Below are 26,104 nucleotides of genomic sequence, written 5' to 3'. Positions count from 1 at the left end.
AGCTTCTAGAACCACCTCTTCCTGAAGTCACTGCCCTTTGGCTCTTAGATACACTCATCATCCTTTGCAGCATCCTTCCATTCTGAAAACAACTCAATGAGCTAGGTGCTCTACAAGTAAGGAAAAATAGACTTAAACTGTTTAGCACGTTCCCCAAAACAGTAGCATAGTATAATGGTCAATTAGTGTCTGTTAAATTGTTAAGTTACTAATTAACTTAGCTGAAAAGCAACAGTTCTCATCTAATTCACTTTGCAACCAGCCATATGAGAAAAAGGGGCCTTGTGCTCTTGCATTGTGATTTCTTTTCCGGTTCCTCCCTGTCTGACCCTCTTGTGGACCTGCGATGTTCACTGGCTTTATTATTCATCCACTGCACATTGAATAGCTGCTCTGGAAAGCATCTAAATTCTGTTAACCACCAGCCTTGCTCAGTACCACACACTAAAATGCACATCTATTCCCTACCCTGCCTCTCCCTGGCTTATATACCAGGCACCATGAGGTCAGCATCTCATAAGAGGAAGCCTGTTTCCCTCTCCTTGGCCTGTCCCTTTTCCAGTCCCGAAGCTGGGTCCCTTCATGGCATCCCCTCCCACTCCTTTTCCCCCATCCCTTGGGTCAGGAGTCAAGCAATCCTGACAGAGACCAGCTGAGTGGAGGGATCAGGAACAGCCTCCACAGGGCTGGAGCTGGAGTGTGTTTCATTCCAGCCACAAAAACGCGGGGTCCAAAGACCTCGAGGAGACAGAGAGTCAGCATCTACAGGGGAGAGCCGAGCTTCAGGGACCAGCGCAGAGGAGCAGAGGCCAGTGTCATGGTTTGGTTGTGGAAACACCCCAGATACACCTGAGGATAGGAACGGGGAACAAACAGTTCTGGGCAACTGCTAGGAGTGACTTGAGGGCAGCAAGACACACGATGACCAGCAGACACTGGATGCAGCCCGTCATCTGCTGCATGGCCTTGAGCTCATTAATCACTCAGTGCCCCACTTCCCTGGTCTACCAAACATGGCTAATGATGATGCCTATGGATTGTCTCTTCTGAGGTTTTTGAGAGACTTAAAAAGAGCCAGAACATGGAAAGTGCTAGGATATGGCGGTGCTCAATGACAGACAGACACGGCCATCAGCACTGTGGTGATTATGTCCCACAGCTCTGTACCTGGTCTCTAGATGAACCCAAATGACATCAGTAGCATCCGGCAAGTCAGAAGTCTCTCCAGATGAACCTAATCCCTTCTGTCTCTCCTTTTTTTTTTTTTTTTTTTTTTTTTTTTTTGCTTGAAACTCACTCCTCTGTCATAAAACACATGTTGCTCCTGCAAGAACAACCTGGGGTCCTCCCATCATGCATGACAAATCACTTCTAGGATCCAGCCCAGCCTGTGAGACCCCAGCCAGCATGGCCCACCAGGATGGCTATTCCAAAGAACGGAGATCCATTTGGAAATGGAGGGAGATCCACCAACCACCTCAGGCCCACCAATGCAGTGCTTTCCCAGAGGAACTTGCATCTTAACAGCATAAGGGACTTGACATAAAGGCTGTTTCCACTGTTGTTTCCCAAGACTGGGGAAGCATTTTGGTTTTCAGCTTCCAGGTATTTCCCACTTTCAGGTTTTTCTCCTATGAACAGCAGCACTTTATTCCCCTGGGTAAGGGAGCAATTTTGTGCTCTAAAGGACCTATCTAGAGCTGGATGAAGAGGGAGCTACTGAGTCAGGATTAGATCATGCTCCTCTGTGTGTTCAGTTGAGGTCCCTTTCTCATAGAAATTTTATATTCTGGCCGGGCGCGGTGGCTCAAGCCTGTAATAACAGCACTTTGGGAGGCCGAGACGGGCGGATCACGAGGTCAGGAGATCGAGACCATCCTGGCTAACACGGTGAAACCCCGTCTCTACTAAAAAACACAAAAAAAATAAACAACTAGCCCGGTGAGGTGGCGGGCGTCTGTAGTCCCAGCTACTCGGGAGGCTGAGACAGGAGAATGGCCTAAACCCAGGAGGAGGAGCTTGCAGTGAGCTGAGATCCGGCCACTGCACTCCAGCCTGGGCTACAGAGCGAGACTCCGTCTCAAAAAAAAAAAAAAAGAAATTTTATATTCTGCGTATTGTCTGTGTAATATAATATGTGTGGACTGGCAAATAGGAGCATGTCTACACTAGTACAGTTGGATTTAGCACAATACTATTAAAATGGAATTGGCCACATATTCTTGCATGCATCCGGTCATGCTGGGACCAGAAGGCTTACTAACTAGTTGTCAAAAAATACAAAGAAGGAAGGAAGGAGGGAAGGAAGGAAGGAGGGAAGGAAGGAAGGAAGGAAGGAAGGAAGGAAGGAAGGAAGGAAGGAAGGAAGGAGGGAGGGAGGGAGGGAGGGAGGGAGGGAGGGAGGGAGGGAGGGAGGGAAGGAAGGAAGGAAGGAAGGAAGGAAGGAAGGAAGGCAGGCAGGCAGGCAGGCAGGCAGGCAGGCAGGCAGGCTCAGTTTGTCACCTGTACTTCTGGCCAATCCACAATAAATTGGAGATTCCCACAACCCCCTCCTCAGGTTCTATTATTTGCTAGAACTTCCACAGAACTCAGGGAAGCACTTTCTTAGATTTACTAGTTCATTTTAAAGGATATTACAAAGAATATCCAGATGAAGAGGTACACAGGGCAAGCTGTGGAACAGTCCTAAGCACAGCAGCTTCTGTGCCCCTGAAGTTTGGGGCTCACCATCCTCCATGCATATGGGATCTGTTCTTGTTCACCAACCTGGAAGCCCACTGCCCCCCACCCTTATTTTAGAGATTTCTACAGAAGCTTCATCAAGTAGGCATAACCAATTATTAACTCCATTTTTAGCTCCTCTCCCCTCCCTGGAGAATGGGGGTTGGGGCCTAGGACCAAAAATTCCAGTCTAATCACAATTTGGTCTTCTGGCAACCAGCCCCCATTCTAAAGCTATCCAGGAGCTCACCGAGATAAACCTCATGAGAACTGAGGTCAGGGGTTTGAGACCAGCCTGGCCAACATGGTGAAACCCCATCTTTACTAAAAGTACAAAAATTAGCTGGGTATGGTGGCGGGCTCCTGGAATTCCAGCTACTCAGTAGGCTGAGGTAAGAGAATTGCTTGAACCCGAGAGGTGGAGGTTGCAGTGAGCTGAGATCACACCACTGTACTCCAGCCTGGGCAACAGAGTGAAACGCTGTATCAATAAGAAAAAAAAAAAAGATTCTCCTATCATCCAGGAAATTCCACAGGTTTTAGGAGTTCTGTGCCAGGAGCCAGGGCAGAAACCAAATATATATTTTTTATTATAAATTATGATATCACACATATATGATCCTTTAATCCTTAGATTCTTTTTCTCAGTTTCTTCTCAGATAATTAACTTCATGAAAAGCTTCACTCTGAATGTTAAACCCCACTGCTATAAACCATTATGTGTTATCCCTTGAAGTCCTCGAAAAATATCCATTACTTTATGGAACACACCACCAAAGCATTCATAGAACAAGGATGCTGCAGTGTTACAAAAAAGGAGAGAAAGGAACCTATATTCATCAAATTACAGGTTATATTTCTTGCTGAGATACACATGTTCTTAATATTGAAGAAAATGCTAAAAACCTGGACATGTGAAGTGACCTTAGAAAAATAAAATGTTTTTATTTTGTATATATTGTATTTTTGAAGCCAACAACTCTTCATTTTCTCTACAGAATCTTTTTTTTTTTAAGAGTAAATGTCTTTGTATTTTTTTTTTTTTCATTTTACAGGAACTAACTCTAATTCTGCCTTCTTTCAGATCTTGGTTTATTGTTAAAAATAAATGCCTTTCTTCAAAGTAACCTCCCACCTTTTGTGCTGTGCTTGGAAAAGGAAAGAAGAAAGTTGGCCATAAAGAAAACAAAGACTTTGGCTGGCATGAGGTGGGGATGATTTAAAATGCTTCCACCCAATTGAGAAGGAAACCTATGGTCCTTTAAAGCTGAACTCCTGGAACCTGCATTTCACATAATTGGAATCAGTGTGAATATCACACGCAGCAAAATGAGAAAATGTCACTGACTCGTCCTTCTTCAGTGAAGAAATGCTTGCCTTTCTTTCTAAGGGCTTGAAAAGGACCTGCTCAGCAGAGAGCAATTTTTTTCTCCATTCTCTTACTTGTGAGTCCTATTTTCCTATATCCTTGAGGAAAAGAAGCCTCAAATCAGAAACAGGTACAGGGCAGTATTGCCTCTGCATTTTCTTTATAAAACTCCATTCATAAAAGACCAGAGGACACCTTCTGCATTAACGAGAGTATTGCCCACAACTGAACCTCATGGTGAGGAATGAGCAAGTGAGGGTGTGGGGTTGCCCTGGGGTGAGGCTTGCTTTGGCCAGGACCATGCACTCCGACAGCTCCCTGAGTGACAGTGAAAACTTTAAAATCCACAAGGTGACTCACATCTCAGTGAAAGTATGAGAAGGGTGGCTCAGCAAGCCAACTTCCTGGGTTTAATTTGGTTTCACTTCCAGTTTCCAGATAAAATATGGAATGTCCAGTTAAATTTGAATTTCAGATAAATAACAAATGTTGTGCGGGATGCACTTAAATGGTCAGCTCTCAGCATCTGTGAGTTCTGCATCCATGGATTCAACTAATCATGGATGGAAAATATTCAGGAAAAAAAATAATGATACAACAATAAAAAATATTACAAACAAAAAAATATAGGCTAACAGCTATTTACGTAGCATTCATATTGTATTAGGCATTATAGGTAGTGGAGAGATGATTGGAAGTATATGGGGAGATGTGCGTAAGTTATGTGCAGATACCACACCCTTGTATGTCAAGGTCTTGAGCATCTGTGGATTTTGGTATCAGTGGTGGGGTGGTTAGTGGCGGGAGGCAGTCATAGATCCATGCCCCACTGGTATCAGGTTTTTTTCATGCACGAATCACTCTCCCTGCCCCTTCCTATGGTGGCGAGTCCCCATGATGCCTGATGAACCAGCCTCTTTGCATTCATGCCTTTTGTAGGCTGCACCCCTTCAATCTTGGCTGGCTTGAGGTTCACTTACACCCCACCGCATGTGGCATAAGCTCCTCTGAGTGCCTTCTAACCTAGGCCATGGATGCCTATGCTTTCTAAAATGCTGCCTTGGAATGCAGGTTCTGGTGGCAGTTGGCATCGTGCAGAGGTACCCCTCCCTTCGCTGTGCTCAGAAGGAGTCCAGCTGGCCATGTGGGGAGGTCACTCGCAAGTGAGGATGCTTGGCCAGCCTCGGGTCAGAGCTGTGAGTGAGGCAGTCATCGCAGAGTTCAGCCAGGTCGAGACCTCAGGTATCTCCAGCTGTGGCCAGCATCCAAGGGCAATGACTCATGGGTTCTTCATCTAGTAAGTCAGGAATCTGACAGCTAGCCTGAGCTCTCCAGTTTGATTTGCTATCACATGACATTATTCATGGAGTCACAGCACTTTTGCCTTCGCTTGCCCTTTCGTGGCCAGTGGTCCCACCACTCGTCAACCTCCATACACCCTCATCACTTTGCAGCAGCGTCTCTGCTGTTTCTCTGCCTCTGTGTTCCACCCTCTGCTTCATCCCCAAACTACATCCTTCCGAAAGGCAGACTCTCTCATACCACTCCGAGATTCAGTAGTTCAATATTGTCAAGATGCTCAAGCTCCACAAAATAATATTGAGATGCTTTTTGCTTTTTCCTCATGACCAACACCCACCATTCTCCCCTGCACACACGTGTTTGCTTGGGCCTCCCACAAATCCTCAGACGCCACTCCTCCAGCCCCCTCAGCTCCAGCCTGTCTTGCTTTTGAGCCTCTGTACTCTCTGTTCCCTGATTCCTTCTACTGGGAACATCCCTCCCTCTCTTAAATCCTGGGTGAATACACAAACCTTCAAGAAGCACCTTTGAGAGGCCGAGGTAGGCTGATCATGAGGTCAGGAGTTCGAGACCAGCCTGACCAACATGGTGAAACCCCATCTCTACTAAAAATACAAACATTAGCCAGGCGTGGTGGCACATGCCTGTAATCCCAGCTACTCAGGAGGCTGAGGCAGGAGAATCTCTTGAACCCGGGAGGCAGAGGTTTCAGTGAGCTGAGGTCATGTCACTGCACTCCAGCCTGGGTGACAGAGCAAGACTCTGTCTCAAAAAAAAACAAAAAAGAAGCACCTTCAGCCATGGAAGTCAGTGTTACCCTCCTCCCTACCCCACTCTATGTTGTGATCACAGCACCTTCAAATCAATTGACAGTGACAAGAGATACCTTTGCCTGTCAGAGCCATCCAGAGAAGTCAAGAAAAACCCATTCGAAAAGAATTACTTTCCAACCTGTTTCTTAATTCCTAAAACACCTTTCCCATTCACACACCTGCCCTTATAGAAGGAAGTCTGTGACTGATATCCATGCCCGTGGGTGCAAAATAAACTTTGCTGTAAGCAACCTTGGTGGATGCAGGGAACAGGGATGCTGCACGTGCTCAGAGAAGGGTACAGAATGCAAAAATTGGTCATTGCCAGTATGCTCAAGGCCACACTGAGTGCTTTCTCACCATCTAAGTCCATCACACCGAGCCCAGGGCTGAGCTTGCTATGGACGCCCAGCCACCTTATACAGTGCAATAAAACTGTTAAACTCCAAATCACACACCTTCTATTCCCAGGGCAGGATGCCCCAGCCACTGGAAGTTTTTCTGTAAAGACATCCCCTGCTGACCTGTTACCGTTTCTCAGGGTGCCTCATTTCCAACCCATGTGTCCAAGGATCCCTGTTCCAAATACTCCAGAAAGGGCGAGGGATCCTGGGGAACTGGCATTTGGTAAAAGTAGATTCGATTCCTCCACACTCCACTAGGTACTATCAACAAGCACTGTCTCATTGAAGCCTCTCTCAATTTGAAATGTGTTTATCTGCCATTATTCAGGGAACCCCAAAGCCTACAAAAGTTAACCGACTTGTTATCATCACATGACTAGTGACCTAGCCAGACACCAGCCCAGGTCTCTGGGACTCCAGGCATCAAGTTGATTCTACTCTGCCACGCACGCTTCTCTGGCTTGGTACCTGACGCCACAGAACATTCATTCCAGCTCCCTGTGCCCTTTTCTACGTTAACTTTCTTCTAGCTTCAGCAATGATGCTATTGCAAGTTTCTATTATTTGCAGATACTCACTGTGGGCGATTTCTCTAGAAAAAAAACACCCTGTCTGTGCTATGATAAGGTATGTGTACCAAAAGCTTGCGATTTGCTTTTTCACCTTTCTTTGTCTTTTGACAGTGGATATTTTTCTAAGTCTCGCTTTTCTGTTGGTATTAACAGCATCCTATTTTTAGAAAATTACTTCTTATGGTTCTTCTGATGCACCAGAAGCCTCTCCTCTCAAATGTGATTTCCATTACACCATATTTCCAAAAGATGTGAGAGGGCAGGAGATAAGTAGTAGTTTGAAGTGCCAGAAAGAAGCCTTTAATTGAGCAACAAAAGAGGAGGTTTTGATGCACTCCTCAAGCACAGGGTCCAGAAAACAAGAAGCTGGGGCATTTGCGAAGAGAAAAAAAAAACCAAGTCGATTCCTCACAGACAGCCTCTGGAGAGGAAATCTCAGTTTTGCAGAGGAATGAGGAGTGGAAAGGTGCCCTAGAAAAATCCTTGGAAGAAGGTTCTGGGAACCCAGATTAGCTGGCATTTCCAGTCTTCTCCATGAGTCAATAAAATCCAGAATTCGTGAAAGTGCCTTTATGGGTAGGTGGAGGTGATAGAAACCTCTGTAGGTACTCATGTAGCTATTTTTAGATTTTTTCTATTTTTATATTACATTATTAATCAAGATTTGAAGATATTTGTGAGGATATGCACTATAAAATCAAAAGGACTGAGCATTATGTGTGTCACACATAGGTGCTTAACAAACATGAGTTTGAGTGAATGAATGAATGAGTGAATGAATGGAGAAGACTGCAAGAAGAGACCAGGTGGTATGGATGGAAACCTAATGAACTGAAGAGAGGCAGGTTGTGAGATCCCACACACTGACCAATTTGGCTACCAACTTTTTGGAAGACCAGTGTGGAAAGAAAAACAGGACCCTGGAATCTAGCCTCGATTCTCCTGCTGACCATTTTGGGGTCTGGAACGGCTCCTCTCCAGGTGTCCATTTCTTTACTCATTGCACCACACTCCTGTGAGCCCCTGGCAGGTGGGACCTGCCCCCATTCTCATCTTCCCCGTCAGAAGTGGCCCCAAGTCCCTCAGTAAATGTTTGTTGAATGAATACTCTCCATTCATTTTTACAGCCAAGCCTTCTGTCTGACGTACTTCACACGATTTACACTGTCCCTTTCCCTTCATGACACTGACCACAGTGTAGAGCTTACCTCCCCTGCGGGTGAGATGGGACGGGACACCCGGCACCCATCACCCACCCACCTGGCTCTCCCCAGGCTCTCACTCAGGAGCTGCCCATGGCACATGCTTCACGGCTCTTCTGCAGGAGCTGACATCTCCAAAGAGATGTGGCAAAAGGACACTGGGACATGGACACTGGAGCCACAAAGTGCTTTTCTGGAAAGCTGGAGGAAAATGCCTTGGGAAAAATGCACCTTTTTAATAGTCCCTGAGTCCCTGATTCCTTTAGGATTGTTCTCCGTGCCCACCCACCAATAATTCGCTTGGCACATGCTGAAATGGAATCACAGGGCCATCTAATGCCCACTAGTGTTAATGCCATCCTTGTTTTGAGAAGACATCCCTTATTCAGTGGGATTTCACCCTATATTGTGGCTAAGAAAATATCCTAGAGACAGGTACTTCAACTTTCAGAATAGATTAATGCATAGGAAAATAATCTGTATACAACACTCTTTTTTGCACCTACATTCTCTGATTGCAAATTCTGACTACAAACTAGAGATATGTTCTTCTGGGAAACCTTTTGGTCTGGAGACCACATTTATGCACACAAACAACTTATTGATATACACACATCTGAGGGGAAAGCATTTCCTAATAAATGATTAATAGCACTGAAAGCTAACCGTTCAATGGGAATGCAAAAGAGCTAGGCTTCTTTTTCATATTTGCCAGAAGAGCTTAGCTATATAAAAATGGAATAAAAACAAACAAGGTTGTCAATTCAACTAAGCAAGATATTTGAATGGAATACTTCCCCAGGTTTTTCTCAAATCCCCTTCTTAAATCTCTAAAGCAGGAAACGTGATGCTTCATTTGGTGACAGAATAGCAGTCCATCAAACCAGGATTGGAATACTCCTGGAAATGGGTGCATACCCCAACTGGGTCTCTCTCTCTCTCTCTCTCTCTCTCTCTCTCTCTCTCTCTCCTTCTCTCTCTGTCTCTCTGTCTCTCTCTCTCTCTCTCTCCTTCTCTCTCTCTCTCTCTCTCTCTCTCGCTCTCTCTCTCTCCCCCTGGCCTATATATTCTCTCAACTCATGACAGTATGAGGAGAATCTAGAGATCATGTTCATTAAGATACAACAAATGCCTTTAGGGAATGTAGAGCAAATCAGTTCACTTACAGATTCTTTGACTCTTTTTCCCAGGCATCTTCTGTGAGCAATACTAAATGACTGAAGAAATATGTATCAATAGTGGCAAAACTATGAAACTGCGGCAGAGCTAACAGAAAATGTAGCAGGGAAGGAGGGGGAAGGAGCTAGGTATTTAAGAAAAAATAGAAAAGGTCTCCCTACCCTATGAGTCTTCAGCCTGAAACCAGGCAGACGGAGCCCCAGGGTTGTGGAGGGCTGTGACGTAAAGACTGGAGAGTATGGCATGCAAATAGGTCCAAACTTTAAGGACAATATTTGACATTCTAGGGACTACATGACTTGAAGGAGTTTAGCAGCCATATGTGAAAAACTCAGTTATGTACTTACTACTACACACAAAGACACATATACCCACACACAAATACATTAATGTATATGTGTATACATATGTGTGTATGTATACATAATTTCACAGTTAGGGCACGCAGCTTGTAGAAAGTTTTAAAATACTGAAAAATAAAATAATGAAGATGCAAAGTCCCCTGTCATGACACTGTCTCTCAGTAGCATTTTGGGATATTTCTGAGGTGGCTTCTTTTCCCATGTAGTTAGGAAATGGGAAAGTAGATTTAGAAAAATAACATTTGAGAGGTAGATAGTCTAATAGAGAGAGATAATTTAAAGAGTGGAAAATATAGATACATCATGAGCAAAATGCAAATTTAAACCACAATGAGATATTATCTAACACCCGTCAGGATGGCTACAATCAAAAAGTCAAAAAATAACAGATGCTGGCAAGGTTGTGGAGAAAAAAGAATGCTTATACACTGTTGGTGGGAGTGTAAATTAGTTCAGTCATTGTGGAAGAAAGTGTGGCAGTTCCTCAAAGACCTAAAGACAGAAATACCATTTGACTCAGCAATCCCATTACTGGGTATATTCCCAAAGGAATACAAATAATTCTATTATAAAGACAAATTCTTGTGTACGTTCATTTAAGCACTATTCACAATAGCACAGACATGGGATCAACCTAATTGTTCACCAGTGATCGACTGGGTAAAGAAAAAGTGGTACATATACACCATGGAATACTATGCAACCATAAAAAAGAACGAGATCGTGTCTTTTGTGGGGACATGGAAGGAGCTATAGGCCATTATCCTTAGCAAACTAACACAGGAACAGAAAACCAAATAGCCCAAGTTCTCACTGATAAGTGGGAGCTAAATGATGAGAACACATGGACACATAGAGGGGAACAACACAGACTGAGTGCTATCAGAGAGTGGAGCATGGAAGGAGGGAGAGGATTAGGAAAAACAATTAATGGGTACTAGGCTTAAAAACTGGGTGATGAAATAATCTGTACAACAAACCTCCATGATACAAATTTACCTGTGTAAAAAAACCTGTACTTGTACCCCTGAACTAAAAATAAAAGTTAAAAAAATATATACTACAAATGTAAAGGCACATATGAACATATACGTTAAAATCATGCTGTATCCATCATTTTATATTCTGCTTTTTTCCATTTCTTATACTATGTACTTTTCCTTGCTATTAAATACTCTTGGAAATAGAATTGTTAAGGGCTGATTGTATTTCTACATTTGGATATGATTTAATTTATTTAACTACTACCGTATTGTGAATCATTTTACATTATAAATATAGTATATAATATATAATATAATATATAAATATATTATAAGCATAATATAAAGCCCTTTATATTATAAATATGTGATATATATTTATATAGATATATAATATCTGTTTATATGTATATGTATCTATATAAATACATATCTCACATATTATATAAAGCCCTTTATATTATATAAAGCCCTACTTGAATATGTTAGAGAGCCAGAAAGTTAGAGATAATTTTTACAGCAAAGATTAGGAAGAGGGATGTCAAGAAAAGCAAGCTCAATATTTGGCACGGCTGCTCCCCTTAAGTGATTGCCAATTTTAAAAATAGCTAAAGAGTAGCTGGGAGGCTGATTAGGTGCTTTATCCATGCTGTCGGTTTGAGGGTACCTGAACTGGAGACCAAAGCCTGCCAAGGACAAGATTGGCAAACAGCACAGGATTTGTGCTGGCTGTTGTAAGAGCTATGCCCTGTAAATACGACAGAATTAGAAGGATACATGAACCCCAAGTTTTAATCATCTTAATCCCTAATTCGATTAAGGCTTTTTACCCCTAGCCAGCTACTTGCAAGGGCAAACATAGATCTTCTATGAATAAAAATAACATTATTAAGAGCTCCAAATTATCTTTAGACATTTTCAAATACAAGGTCCAACGTTAAAGCAAAAATTATTATGCACATAACAATACAGGACTTGACCGAAACAACAAAAACAGACAATAGACACAAGGACAAGAAATTCAATAGACCAGAGGGCTAGAGGAGGAGTGGTTGAGAATATTAAAAAACTTACAAAATGCATCCAGCTTCAGATTGAAAGACGTAAGTGTTACGAGGTGAATATTTGGGACTCTCCAAAATTCATGTGTTGAAACTCTAGTCCCCAATGGTATGACATTAGAAGGTGGGGCCCTTTGAGAGGTGATTAGGTTTAGATGAGGTCATGAGGGTGGATCCCTCATAAAGGAATTACTGTCCTTATAAAGAAAAACACCAGAGCTTTTTTCTCTGCTATATGAGGACACAGTGAGAAGTTGGCCATCTACAAGCTAGAAAACAGTGTCACCAGGAGCCAAATCTGTGGGGACCTTGACCTTGAACCCTCCACGCTCTTCAACTGTGAGAAATGAGCATCTGTTATTTAGACCGCTGAGTCTATGGCATTTTGTTACATCAACCCAAACTGACCAAAACAATAAAGAAAAGTCAGATTTAGGTACATCATAACAAGAATAATGAAAACCAAAGACTATGAGAATAAGACGTATGACCTTCAAAGAGTAACAATAAAACTGAGAGCCAATTTCTGTATACAAAGTATGGAAGTCAGAAGCCAGTGAATATGGAATTCTACATTTACAGTTATGGGATGGGGTAAAGAGAGCTACCAAATAGGAATTCTATATCAAACAAGATATTCGTGAGAACAAAGATAAAATAAAGACATTTTTACCTAACATAAAAAAGAGAATTTATCATGAGCAGACATGCACTAAAGGAAATATTAAAGGAAATACTTTGGGACACATGAAAATTATGTCTGTCTGAAGTTTAGGCATTCAGGAAGGATGAAGAAATGGGAAATAGGTAGGTAACTCTAAATAAATAATGACAGGATAAAATAATGTTAATGATAAAAAATATAGACAATATTAAAATACACTAAAACGTGGCACAAAACATGAGAGATGGTGAAAAAAGTTAAAGTGTTCTGACATTGTTACTTATCAAGAAAACAATAAAAAGAAAACACCTAATACATTAATATGTTAAGGGTTCATGCTGTAATATTTAGACTCACCACTTCAAAAGCGAGGCACTGTTATAAGGGTTTTCACTGCTAGGTAATTTCTGTGGATTTCAGAGCCTGAGTGACAGGGCAGAGTTCCCAGGCACCAGAGGCAACTAAGGAAGCTTGAGTGTTCAAGACATTGAAGACAGTTCACCTATCAATAGCTTATCCTGGACGTCCCCTACTTTGACTAACAACAAATCCCAGCAGTGCATCCCAGCCCCTGCCCGATGAAAGCTGCATAGACACAGGAGATTGTCAATGTGAATTTCGACTTCACGGGTGCACCCAAAAGTAGGAATTATCTAGTATTCCTGGAAAGTCAAAAGTTCGGGTAAGTAAAAGCAAACTCAACAAACAAAAGAATTTAATCCACACAAACAAAACAAATAAATATGCTCACAGCCATAAGAAAAATAATCATAAGAGAAAATCTACTAGAAATCATAAAAATTTAAATTATGTTTACTAAACAAAAATATCTCAGATGAAGAGTAGAATAAACACAGCCGAAAGCAAAGAATGAACCGGATGCCTGCAGAATACACCCTGAACATAGCATGAATGATAGAAATATGAAAAGTATGTAAAGAAACATCATAAAAATGAAAATGAACCACAAATTTCAAGGTCCATCTAAAAGAAGATTGAAGAGGAATGAATAGAAAATAATCCCTAGTGAAAGAAATACTGATAAAGCACGCCATATCGACAGTAAGCAAAGAACCAGTAAAGCTTTTCCATGATAAATCATGCAAAAGTCTTGGATTAAATATAATAAAAATAATGTTGAAAAATGCCACCTACTCTTAAAAAAATGAAAGGAAAGAGCTGGAGTCAAAACTAACCAGGGAACTATGAGGACACTGAAGTTGTGGCTGCCCTCAGCTCATGCATCCTCCGTAATGTGGACATTGAGTTTGAAAGGGCACATAAAAAGGCCTTCAAGTAGTGCAAAATGGAACTTGGGGACTGTGATTCTAGCATCAGTATAGGTTCTTCAAATGGTTTTGAATGTAGGGAAGGGTAGACTACAGAAATTCCATCTTCTGAAATGAAAAGCAAATAAAAAAGCAAATCCATCTCAAAAATAGACTGAGGATGGAAAAGAATGTCTCCTCTGAGCTTTTTCAGTCACGGGCTTGGAGTGCAATTTTACATTCCTACATGATTGATGTGATGCCACCATAATTGAAGAGAACTTAGTTTTAAGTAATCCTTGCTTAGTAGCAGTCTGGGGCAAGTAGCCAAAGCAACATAATTTTCCTCTGAGTGGAAACCAGTCTTCACTGAATTTACAACAAGCATATGTAATCTGAAATTTGTCTTTGTGTCTGTGTGTGTATGTGAGTGTGTGTGTTTTGAAGAAAGTCATCATAAATTTACATTAGCAGAAACAACTGCCCAAAATTTCACATAATAGAGTTATCAAAACAGAACATAAAAGTATGAATAGAATAACCAAATAAATAAAATAAATATATTTTTTAAATGAGAAAGAAAATTATGTCTAAAATATCAGCCAAATACCACTGCACACCAATGGGAATGGCTCACATGATATAAAGAAGGGGTTCCCCAATCACCAGGCCATGGACCAGTACCAGTCCATGGTTTGTTAGGAACTGGGCTGCACAGCAGGAGGTGAGCCTGGGCAAAAGAGCAAAGCTTCATTTGTAGTTACAGTTGCTCCCCATCACTCAGATTACTGCCTGAGCTCCACCTCCGGTCAGATCAGTTGCGGCATTTGATTCTCATAGGAGCGTGAACCCTATTGTGAACTGTGCATGTGAGGGATCCAGGTTGTGCACTCCTTTTGAGAATCTAATGCCTAAAGATCTGAGGTGGAACTGAAGCAGTGATGCTAGTGCTGGGGAGCAGCTGCAGATACAGATTAACATTAGCAGAGATGTTGTGGGAAGTCAGGCATCCTGAATGGAGGGACCGGCTGAAGCCATGGCAGAAGAACATAAATTGTGAAGATTTCATGGACATTTATTAGTTCCCCAAATTAATACTTTTATAATTTCTTACACCTGTCTTTACTGCAATCTCTGAACATAAATTGTGAAGATTTCATGACACTTATCACTTCCCCAATCAATACCCTTGTGATTTCCTATGCCTGTCTTTAGTCTCTTAATCCAGTCATCTTCATAAGATGAGGAGGATGTATGTCGCCTCAGGACCCTGTGATGATTGCGTTAACTGCACAAATTGTTTGTAGAGCATGTGTGCTTGAGCAGTATGAAATCTGGGTGCCTTGAAAAAAGAACAGGATAACAGCAATGTTCAGGGAACAAGGGAGATAACCTTAAACTCTGACTGCCAGTGAGCCGGGTGGAACAGAGCCATATTTCTCTTCTTTCAAAAGCAAATAGGAGAAATATCGCTGAATTTTTTTATCTTAGCAAGCAACATCCCTGAGAAAGAGAATGCACCCCTGAGGGCAGGCCTCTAAATGGCCCCTTTGGGGGCAGCTGTCTTTTACGGTCGAAGTCAAAGGGATGAAATAAGCCCCGGTCTCCTGTAATGCTCCCAGGCTTATTAGGATGAGGAAATTCCCACCTAATAAATTTTGGTCAGACAGGTTGTCTGCTCTCAAACCCTGTCTCCCGATAAGAGGTTATCAATGACAATGCATGCCTGAAACTTCTTTAGCAATTTTAATTTCACCCCGTCCTGTGGTCCTGTGATCTCACTCTGCCTCCATTTGCTTTGTGATATTTTATTACCTTGTGAAGCATGTGATCTCTGTGACCCACACCCTATTCATACACTCACTCCCCTTTTGAAAATCACTAATAAAAACTTGCTGGTTTTACGGCTCAGGGGCATCACAGAACCTGCTGACACGTGATGTCTCCCCCGGACACCCAGCTTTAAAATTTCTCTCTTTGTACTCTTTCCCTTTGTTTCTCAAACTAGCCAACACTTAGGGAAATAGAAAAGAACCCACATTGAATATCGGGGGTGGGGGTTCCCCCAACACAGGGAGGTTTGACTGCACAGAGACCATAATTAATCAATTGCTTACAGACTGATATAAAAATCCTATTAGTGAGTGGCAAGTGACAATTAAGCTGCATCTGGCAACAGGCTTTATAGTGGCTAGTCAGTTGATGTACTTCATTTGTACAGCTGCATCTGGTGGCCTTAAAAGAATGTTTGGGACAGCTTCAAATCTCTGTCTACGTTCTGGATTAAAGTCAAGGCGGAATATCCTGAGATCGTCACAAAAGCACTAAAAAGGCTGCTTCCATTTCCAATATCCTATTTTTATGAAGTGGGGTGTTCTGCAGTGACAGCAACCAAAACGAGATTATGGAGCAAACTGGACATAAGCAACACACTTTGCGTGTCACGGTCTCCCTTCACCTTCAGATGGGAGTGTCTAGTTGCAGAAAAACAAGTTCAGACCTCCCACTATGATATGGTTTGGCTGTGTCCCCACCCAAATCTCATCTTGAATTGTAGCTCTCATAATCTCCACGTGTCATGGGAGGTACCTGGTGGGACGTAATTAAATCATGGGGGCACGTTTTTCTAGTGCTATTCTTGTGATGGTGAATAAGTCTCACGAGATCTGATGGTTTTATAAAGGACAGTTCCCCTGCACACACTTTCTTGCCTGCTGCCATGTAAGGTGTGCCTTTGCTTATCCTTTGCCTTCCACCGTGATTGTGGGACCTCCCCAGCCATGTGGAACTGTGAGTCCATTAAACCTCTTTTTCTTTATAAATTACCCAGTCTCAGGTATGCCTTTATTAGCAGCACGAGAACAGACTAACACACTGATTCTACATTATGGTGAGTTGTATAATTATTTCATTATATATTACAGTGTAATAACAATAGAAATAAAGTCCACAGCAAATGTAATGTGCTTGAATCATCCTGAAACCATTCCCTCACCACTCCACCACTGGTCAGTGGAAAAATTGTCATCCATGAAATGGGCCTCTGATGCCAAAAACATTGGTGACCACTGATATAGTGAGTAGAAAAATCAAATTTGGTGACAATGCGGCATTGTTGGTGAAATACAAATGGGTGCACTTTGGAAGTACATACTGAAGTTCAACATACACCAGTTCTATGATTGAGTATGGCTCTATCTTGCTCCTACCTATATACCCATAGACAGGTGCAAAATATGCACCAGATGACAAGGACTAGAGCCACTGCTCATAAAAAGCCCCAATCTGAAACAATCTAAATCTCCTTTGCCAATACAAGCAATAAGAACATTGTGGTATAATCATTCATAAGAATAAGGCAATGAAAAATAATGAAGCATTGCTAATTGCGATGAGGCAATCAATCTTATAAAGATATTATCAAACAAGAAAAGACAAACTCAAAAGAGAGAATACTGTATTCATTTTATTTATTTGAAATTGAGAAACAGGCAAAAGTATTTGTGTCAGACAGGAGGAGTGTGGTTACCATGGGGCAGGGGTAGGCAATGCCTGGAAGGGACTACAAAGAGTCACCCAGGACACTGTTAATTAACTACCTATAAAATCTAATGATTCGTTTGTTTACTAGATATGAACTTAATTTGTTAAAATGTATGTTGTGTTATATTTCAATTTAAAGGCACCGGGAAGATTTGAAATACAACTAAATGTAACTACTCCAAAACAGCAGATTTCATAAAATAAAGAATAAATTAGAAAACATAAAAATAGGTCTGAAGACTTTATAAAAAATGAACCACAATAAAGTAAGAAAATGAAAAATATGAGAGACTGAGATATAAAGCACATAGAAAAATAACATCTAATGTACATCTACATAGAGTTCTGGAAGAAGAAAAATTAGAAAATATGGGAGGTACAATATTCAGAAGAATCATTAGGTGCTCAAGTCATCAGATTCAGGATAAACAGCAAATCTTAATGAAGATACACAATCATAAACCTATATCTAGATGTAGTGTATAAAGAAACATCCCAACACCAGGGAAAAACAGATGATTGTTAAAGTAACCAGAAAGGAAAAACAGATTAATATGAAAAGATGACAAACATATTGGCAAAAGATTTCTCTTAAACAACAGAAGCTAAATGATAATTAAATGATGTTTCAAAGTCCCTGGAGAAGATGACCATAAATATAAGATATTGTACCCACTAAAAGTATTAACATGAATAATGAAGCAAATAAAGGCAATTCCAGATAAACAAAACCCAAAGCAAAATCGTAGGGATGCACTAAGGGGAAAAGAAACAAAATGATCCTAGAGATAATACTGGCTGATAAGATGATACTAGGACAAACTCCTGCCAATACCATACAAATTTTTGAAAAATAACTGCAATTTCTGGAAAGGATAATTTTTTAAAACTGATTGAAGAACATATGAATAGTTAATAAATCTGTAATAAGATGACTCTATATCCCAGTCTGTTGATGTTAGTTCTGGTCTGTGCCTATTGTCCCAGTGAATTTTTTTTTTTTTTTTTTTTTTTTTTTTTTTTGGAGACAGGGTCTTACTGTGTCATCCAGGCTGGAGTGCAGTGGTACAATTTTGGCTCACTGCAACCTCCACCTCTCGGGTTCAAGCAATTCTCCTGCCTCAGCCTCCCAAGTAGCTGGGACTACAGGCGCATGCCACCATGCCCAGCTAATTTTTGTGTTTTTAGTTGAGATGGGGTTTCACTATGTTGGCCAGGCTTCTCTCGAACTCCTGACCTTGTGATCCACCCACGTTGGCCTCCCAAAGTGCTGGTATTACAGGCGTGAGCCACCACACCCGCCTGACCTGCAACTTCTACCTCCCAGGTTCAAGCAATTATCCTGCCTCAGCCTCCCAATTAGGTAGAATTACAGGCACAGTCTGCCACAGCCAGTTAATATTTGTATCTTTAGTAGAGACAGGGTTCCATTGTGTTGGCCTGGCTGGTCTCAAACTGCTGACCTCAGGTGATCCACCCACCTCAGTCTGCCAAAGTGCTGGGATTACAGGCATGAGGCACCACGCCCAGCCCCAGTGAAAATATTAATAGTGATGTTTTTCACTCTCAAAATTGGTTTGGATAACACATTTTATTGTCACTTGTCTACAATTACCAAGGCTTTAGTATCCATTGTTAAGAAAGGTTTAAAAATAAATTACATCAAACATATAAAAGCTCTTACAAGAAAAAAACCCTCATGATACACAACTAATGTGAGGTGATGATAAAACACATACTAGACAAGGTCTGCATGATGAAGGGTAATTATGAGCCAGTGTGATTTTTTGAATAGGAATACATATTGCTAAACAAAATATAACAAACAGGATTCAGCAAGTTATTGTAAAAAATGACTAAGTTGGATTCATCTAAAGATGCAACGAAACTTTAATAGGTATATATAGTCAGGTGTCACATAATCATGTTTGGATCAACAATGAACCATGTACACAATGGCATAAGTTTATAATGCCATATTTTTACTGTACCTTTTCTATGTTTAGATATGTTGAGATACACAAATGTTTACCATTATGTTACCATTGCCTACAGTACTCAGTACAGTAACCTGCTGTACCATCTAAGTTGGTGTACGTACACTCTGATGTTCAAACAGTGATGAAATCGCCTAGTGACAAATTTGTCAGAATGTATCTCTGTCGTTAAGCGACGCATGACTGTATTTGATATTTTTAAAATAATTTGAATAAATGCAGAAAATGCATTTGATAAAATTTAAAACAAAGTAATGGTTAAAAGTGAGGCAAGATTTTTCTCGGAGCTGCATCGCCAGCCAGAGACCTCCATGGCCAGCGACACCCCCCACTGGATCGCACTCATCCTGGGCTCCCTGCAGAAGGCACCTTGCCCACTCAGCCTGGTGGGCTGCACTTAGCTTGCAATCTCCCCTAGATCCCGTGCTAGCCGAAGGATCTTCGCTCACCCTGATCTGAGCAGGACGTGCCACAACCCATTTCTGCCTTGGGCGCCAGCACCTGGATGAAGGGAACACAGGGCCAAAACAGGGATGCCAGTGACGCCGAAGCCTCAGAGGGGATATTACAGTGTCCTAACAGCTCTTTTAGTCCTGTTGTCTCACCCTGGCCCGTGGCTCTGGGGCTGTCCTCCCTGGCTGCGGCTGCCCTTTGCTGGCATAGGACATAGGACAGAGGGCTACATACAGTTTTATAGAGTTTTTTCAATCCTGTGTTCAGCGGGTCCTGAGTTCTTGTCCTGCATCCAAGAAGAATGAGGCTATGCTGGCAACCCAAGGGTGAGGAGAGTTTTACTGAGCGACAGCTCTCAGCGGAGAGGGTACCCAAGAGGGCAGCCCCTTCTCTGAAGTCGAGTGGTCTCTTCCCACCAGAAGGTGAGTAGTTCCCCTCCCCACCCAAAGGCAGGCAGTCTCCCTCTAGTGTGGCTGAATCTGGGACTTTATATGAGTTCAGAATGGAGGAGTGCATGCTGATTGGTTTGTGAGTATGCAAAAAAAAAGGCTGAAACAGAGGCACCGCTCAAAGATAGGCATGACAGTGTAAAACACCAGTTAGGGAAGGGTAGGTATATGTAAACTAGGTGAAGGGTGGGGATCAGTCCGAGGCAAGCATGCATAACGGGAAAAGAGGTTCTTAATCCGGTTCGTGGATTTATTCGAGACTTAAACTTGGCTTTTAGGTTTTAATTTGTGTTTGGTTTGAAGGTGAGATTTTAACGGGGACCCACCTCTATCTGCCTAGGATTTGTCTGCCCTTTGCCGCTATGAAAAGCAAACAACTTTCAGCAAATTAGGCATATGAGGACCATCTTTAATTGTATAAAGTATATCTATAATATACTTATAATTCTAGCATTGTTTTATATACATTTATTAGCAGTTCTAGCCGTGCTGTGAGATATACTGTTAGCTAGCTAGGCAGCTAGTTAGTACCAGTGTATGTATACAGTAAACATAATATGACATATAGATTATATATTACATACACAGTATTATGGATCATAAAACATAATTATGTATAGAATTAACTATATATGAAAAAGAAATAAAAATAAAGTAATTATGAGATCGTAGTTAATTTACATGCAAAACAAGATAATTTACATACAAATGGTTAGAATTATTATTTTTTGAAAGTTCAGAAAGAGTCAAGTCAGCAAAATGGCAGAGGAGTCAGCTTCAAACTCCTGTTCCTCCAAGGAAGCACCAAAAAATGAACAGAAACCGTGTGAACCAACTGTGTCAGAACTCTGGACAACAAGGAAGGTTTACAGAGGCAAGTGAAGGCTGAATCAAGAAATTCACAAGTCAAAAACTGTAGGACAGCATTGTGGCGTGTTACCCGCCTTTGTCCCACCCTCCCCACTGCTAGGTGCTGACCTTGAAGACTAAAACCAGCATTCTCAGTGCAGGCCTAGGACCTTTGCATCCAGAGTGAGCAGAGTGGAGTTTATTCTCTTTGCTGTTTGTGTGCTCTGACCTGTCTGGGGGCTACCTGAGGACTAGCACGAGGAGCTTGTCTCTGTTTCACTCAAGATAACTTTAAATTCCAGAGCTCCTGACACTTCTTGCAATGGAAGAATTAACTTTCTCACGTGCAACTTAATCAGTGGCTATCAACTCTACAGCCAGAAATAGCCTGAAGCCTATGGCAGGGCAGGAGGACCCTCAGTCTCAGATATGCTTATAAGAGATGAGTTTTGTTTAAGATAAATGAAACACGACATTGCATTTTCATTCTAGAAACAGCCATTGATATTCATATTTGATTCAGGCTTGTTATGAATAGCCAGAGCTTTGCTTTTCCCATCCTGAGCAGCGGTGCCCTTATTGCAGATCCAAAAAGAAGAGACTCTATCAATCTATTCCCATCAATACTCAAAGGAGTCACTTCAACCCTTGTGGTGGCAACAATTAGCTGAGAATAACGAGGAGAACATTTACAGAAAAAGACTCCATGCACTGCCACTCTCCAGAGATGGTGAAGTGTACGTCAGAGAACTCTACAGATAACCAGGTTTTGTGTCCATTTTTATTTTCCCATCATTAGGGAACATCTCTCCTAGTGTCTGATTTTTGACTGTGTTTCTCTTTAAGCATTGCACAAATTTTGCTGCTGCTTTTCTGTGTATCCTGCTTGCTCTTGCTCCATATAATGTGATTAAAGAACTTAAATTTAATATAATGATATATCTGTTTAAAGTTACTTTACTACATGTTTTTTGTATTTGTTCTATATGTTCCGTAATCCCTTTTCATCCTTTCTCATCTTCCTTTGGGTCAATCAAGAAATATTTTAATCATTCAATTTGCCTATTAGCTTATTATAAATTATTTTATTCTTTTCTTTTTTCTTTTTTTAAAATTTTACTTTAAGTTCCAGGATACATGTGCAGAGTGTGCAGGTTTGTTACATAGGTATACATGTGCCGTGGTGGTTTGCTGCACCCATTAACCCATCATCTGGGTTTTAAGTCCCACATGCATTAGGTATTTGTCCTAATGCTCTCCCTCCCCTTGCTCCCAACCTCGCAACAGGCCATGGTGTGTGTTGTTCCCTTCTCTGTGTCCATGTGTTCTCATTGTTCAGCTCTCACTTACGAATGAGAATATGCAGTGTTTGGTTTTCTGTCCCTGTGTTACTTTTCTGAGAATTATCACTTTATTCTTTTCAGCAGTTACATGATTCTTTGACATATTACAGCATAATATGAGTTATTTGTACATGTTTTAGACAATGCAAATACTTTAAAACAATATAACGCTTAAATCCCCTTCACACAAATGTGACATTATTATTTTTATGTATTTTAATTTTCCATTGACATTAAAGCCTATGAGACTGCTTGTTTTTATAGTCGATATAAATTTAGATTTACCTTTCTCATATACGCTGTTCCAGTACTATTTATTCACTTCTGTCTTTCCATACTTCCATCTAAGTTATTTTTCCGCTGCTCAAATAAATCCCTCTAGAATTTATTTTAATGAAGATCTCTGAGTTGTGAAATTGTTGCTTTTGTTTGTCTAAAGTTGCACTTATTTTACTTTCATTTTTGGAGGGTTTTTAAAATATAAAATTATACATTGGTATTTATTTTATAGTAATACTTTTAAAATGGTGTTCCGTGTCTCTGGATTCAATAATTTCTACTGAGAAGAGTGTGGTTCTTTGGAAGTAATATTTCATTTTATCTATCTCATTTAAAATTATCTCATTCACTTTGGTATGTGGCAGTTTTACTCTGATTTGCCTAGTTGTATATCACCTTGCATTTTTCTCCTTGGGGCTTGTAAATCTTCCTGAACCTGTGATTTGATATTTTTAATCGCTTTTGACAAGTTACTTGCCAGTGTCTCCTCAAATACTGCTGTGCGCTGGTCTTACTCCCCTCTTCTCTTAGGACTTTAGTCACACACATAAAGTCATTTTCACTCTTTTCCATGTGTCATTTATGTTCTTTTCTGTATTTTTAATTTTTTCTCTCTATGCTTCAATTCAGATACGTCTACTGACTATTTTATAGTTTTCATAACCTTCTTTTTGTTTTTCTTAATTTCCTGTTAAATCACATATTGGACTTTTAATTTTATATGTTTTTCATCTCTATAATTCCTACTTGTCTTATTTTTTGGATTCCAAGTTTCTGTAAAAATTGTCCTACTTGTCACTTATTTTGTTGAAAATATTACTATTTTAAAGTCTGTTTCTGATAACTTTGATAACTAAGGATCCATATGGGCCTGTTTTTATGACCTTTTTCCCTATCTTTTTAAATTTAATTTAATTTAATTTTTTTGAGACAGAGTCTCACTCTGTTACCCAGGCTGTAGTGCAGTGGCACAGTCTCAGCTCACTGCAACCTCTGCCTCCAGGTACAAGTGATTTTCCTGCCTCAACCTGCCGAGTAGCTGAGATTACAGGCACCTGCCATCATGCGTGGCTAATTTTTGTATTTTTAGTAGAGATGGGGTTTCTCCGTGTTGGCCAGACTGGTCTCGAACTCCTGACCTCAGGTGATCTGCCTGCCTTGGCCTCCCAAAGTGCTAGGATTACAGGTGTGAGCCACTGCCCCTGGCCTTCCCCTCCTTTTTAAAAAATATTTAGTCCAGACTCTTGATATACCTAGTAGTTTTAATTGAATGCCACACAGTTTTGTATTAGAGTTTACACAGATAACTTAAAACTCTGTCTGATTCTATTTTCTTCCAAGAAAGCATTTATTTTGAGTAGACAATCTTACTCTGGTTTGAGCTCAGAGTTTTCTGAGGGTGGGTTTACATCCTTACTCCTCCTATGAAGTTCATTCTTACTCCAACTAGTGGAAGTTGCAGTGTTTGCCAAGTTCATTTGGTGAGTTCAGAACTTCCCTCTGTCTTCTCAGCCAGGTGCAACTGCTGATATTTCTGCTCAACCCCCTATTCTCTTATTTACTGCTATCCTCTTGCCTTCTGAACCCCTGTGCCTAAAGAGGAACAAACCTCTTAAGAGGAAGGGTGAGACAGATGGCTGTGAATCCCTAAAGCACTTCCTCCTCTCTGGCGTCTTGGTCTAGCCTCACCTGACGGCCTTGTAGCCTAGGAGTCAGGTTCAATTTCCCCATCCCCACGAGCCTGCAGCAGGCTCTGCTTGGTTTCCCAAGTTTTAGTTACAGCTTTCCACTTGGCTTCTGAGCCTCCAAGCTCCACACCACTTACCAACTGTCAAATGCCTCTATGGAGAAATCCTGGTGGAATATTGGCCCCATCTTAATATACTTTCCTTTTTCTCAGACCTTTTATGCTCTGGCTGGTTTAGTAGTCCTCTAATGCCTTCAAAAAGATTTGGTTTCATATTTTGTTTTCACTTTGTAGTTGTTGGTCGGTGGGAGCATCAGTCTATTAAAAGCAGGTTGCCCTTACTGAAGATGGGAAATCCAAAGGTCCACTTAGAGACTCTCGCTTTTATAATCAATATTCTGATACTAGTTGGATTCACTGAAAATATTCTCTGAAAGGCAGTTGCTTGCCTTACTTAATATTTGGGAAAGACAAAAATACCTTTCTCCATCTCTTTCTCTTTGTTCTATTCCATTCATCTCCTTGTCCATTTGCCCAAATGATCATTCCTCTGCCTTCTAGTATCTTCAGTCTGTGATGAAACAGAAGGTTATAATTTATACTTTCCTACAGGAAGAGCCATTACATCTTTGGGATCTGGACTGGAAACTAAACACTCAAAGAAACATGGATGTTATTACACTATTAATTCTTCCTTCATGGCTGTAAAAGTTTAGCAGAGGTGTTTAATCATTGTACTTCTAGTAGCATAAAGAGGACAACTGTATACTCCCTAACCTTAAGCCTGCCTAACATAGTTACAGCAATGGATTCTCCGGGGTTCCAACCAGATTCACTCTACAAAGCTAAATATGCATATTCCAGTTGGCCGGACTATTGGATGCCGACAGTACAAAGCTGAATCTATTTCTGGGCATTGCCCTCGGCTGTAGGAACTTCCAAGTTCCAGATTACACCACCATAAAGGAAGCCGATACAGAGAAACAAAGGCCTTGTTCCTGCGAAGGGCTGTCTCAGCTCAAGAGAGTATCATGGATTGACTAGGGCCTCAGTTGAGACCACATTGCAGGTCAGCTTACCCCTCCACCAAATTCTGACTTTTCATTTATTTACAGGTGCCTAAAGAGGAACAAACGTCTTAAGAGGAAGGGTGAGACAGATGGCTGTGAATCCCTAAAGCGCTTCCTCCTCTCTGGCGTCTTGGTCTAGCCTCACCTGATGGCCTTGTAGCCTAGGAGTCAGGTTCAATTTCCCCATCCCCACGAGCCTGCAGCAGGCCCTGCTTGGTTTCCCAAGTTTTAGTTACAGCTTTCCGCTTGGCTTCTGAACCTCCAAGCTCCACGCCACTTACGAACTGTCAAATGCCTCCATGGAGAAATCCTGGTGGAATATTGGCCCCATCTTAATATGCTTTCCTTTCTCTCAGACCTTTTATGTTCTGGCTGGTTTAGTAGTCCTCTAATGCCTTCTGTAATCACACCCCAAAAAGCCTTTTGCATGTCACTTCCATCTTAAGAGTTTATTTTCGGGGAACTTAATCAAAGGCATTCACCTAACGTTTGCTAAAATTGTCCATTTTATTTCCTAGTGCCCACACTAGCTTAG

Source organism: Chlorocebus sabaeus, chromosome 10 (genome assembly GCF_047675955.1).
Source record: "Chlorocebus sabaeus isolate Y175 chromosome 10, mChlSab1.0.hap1, whole genome shotgun sequence".
In the NCBI taxonomy this organism is placed as follows: Eukaryota; Metazoa; Chordata; class Mammalia; order Primates; family Cercopithecidae; genus Chlorocebus; species Chlorocebus sabaeus.
This window is presented reverse-complemented; position numbering follows the sequence as displayed.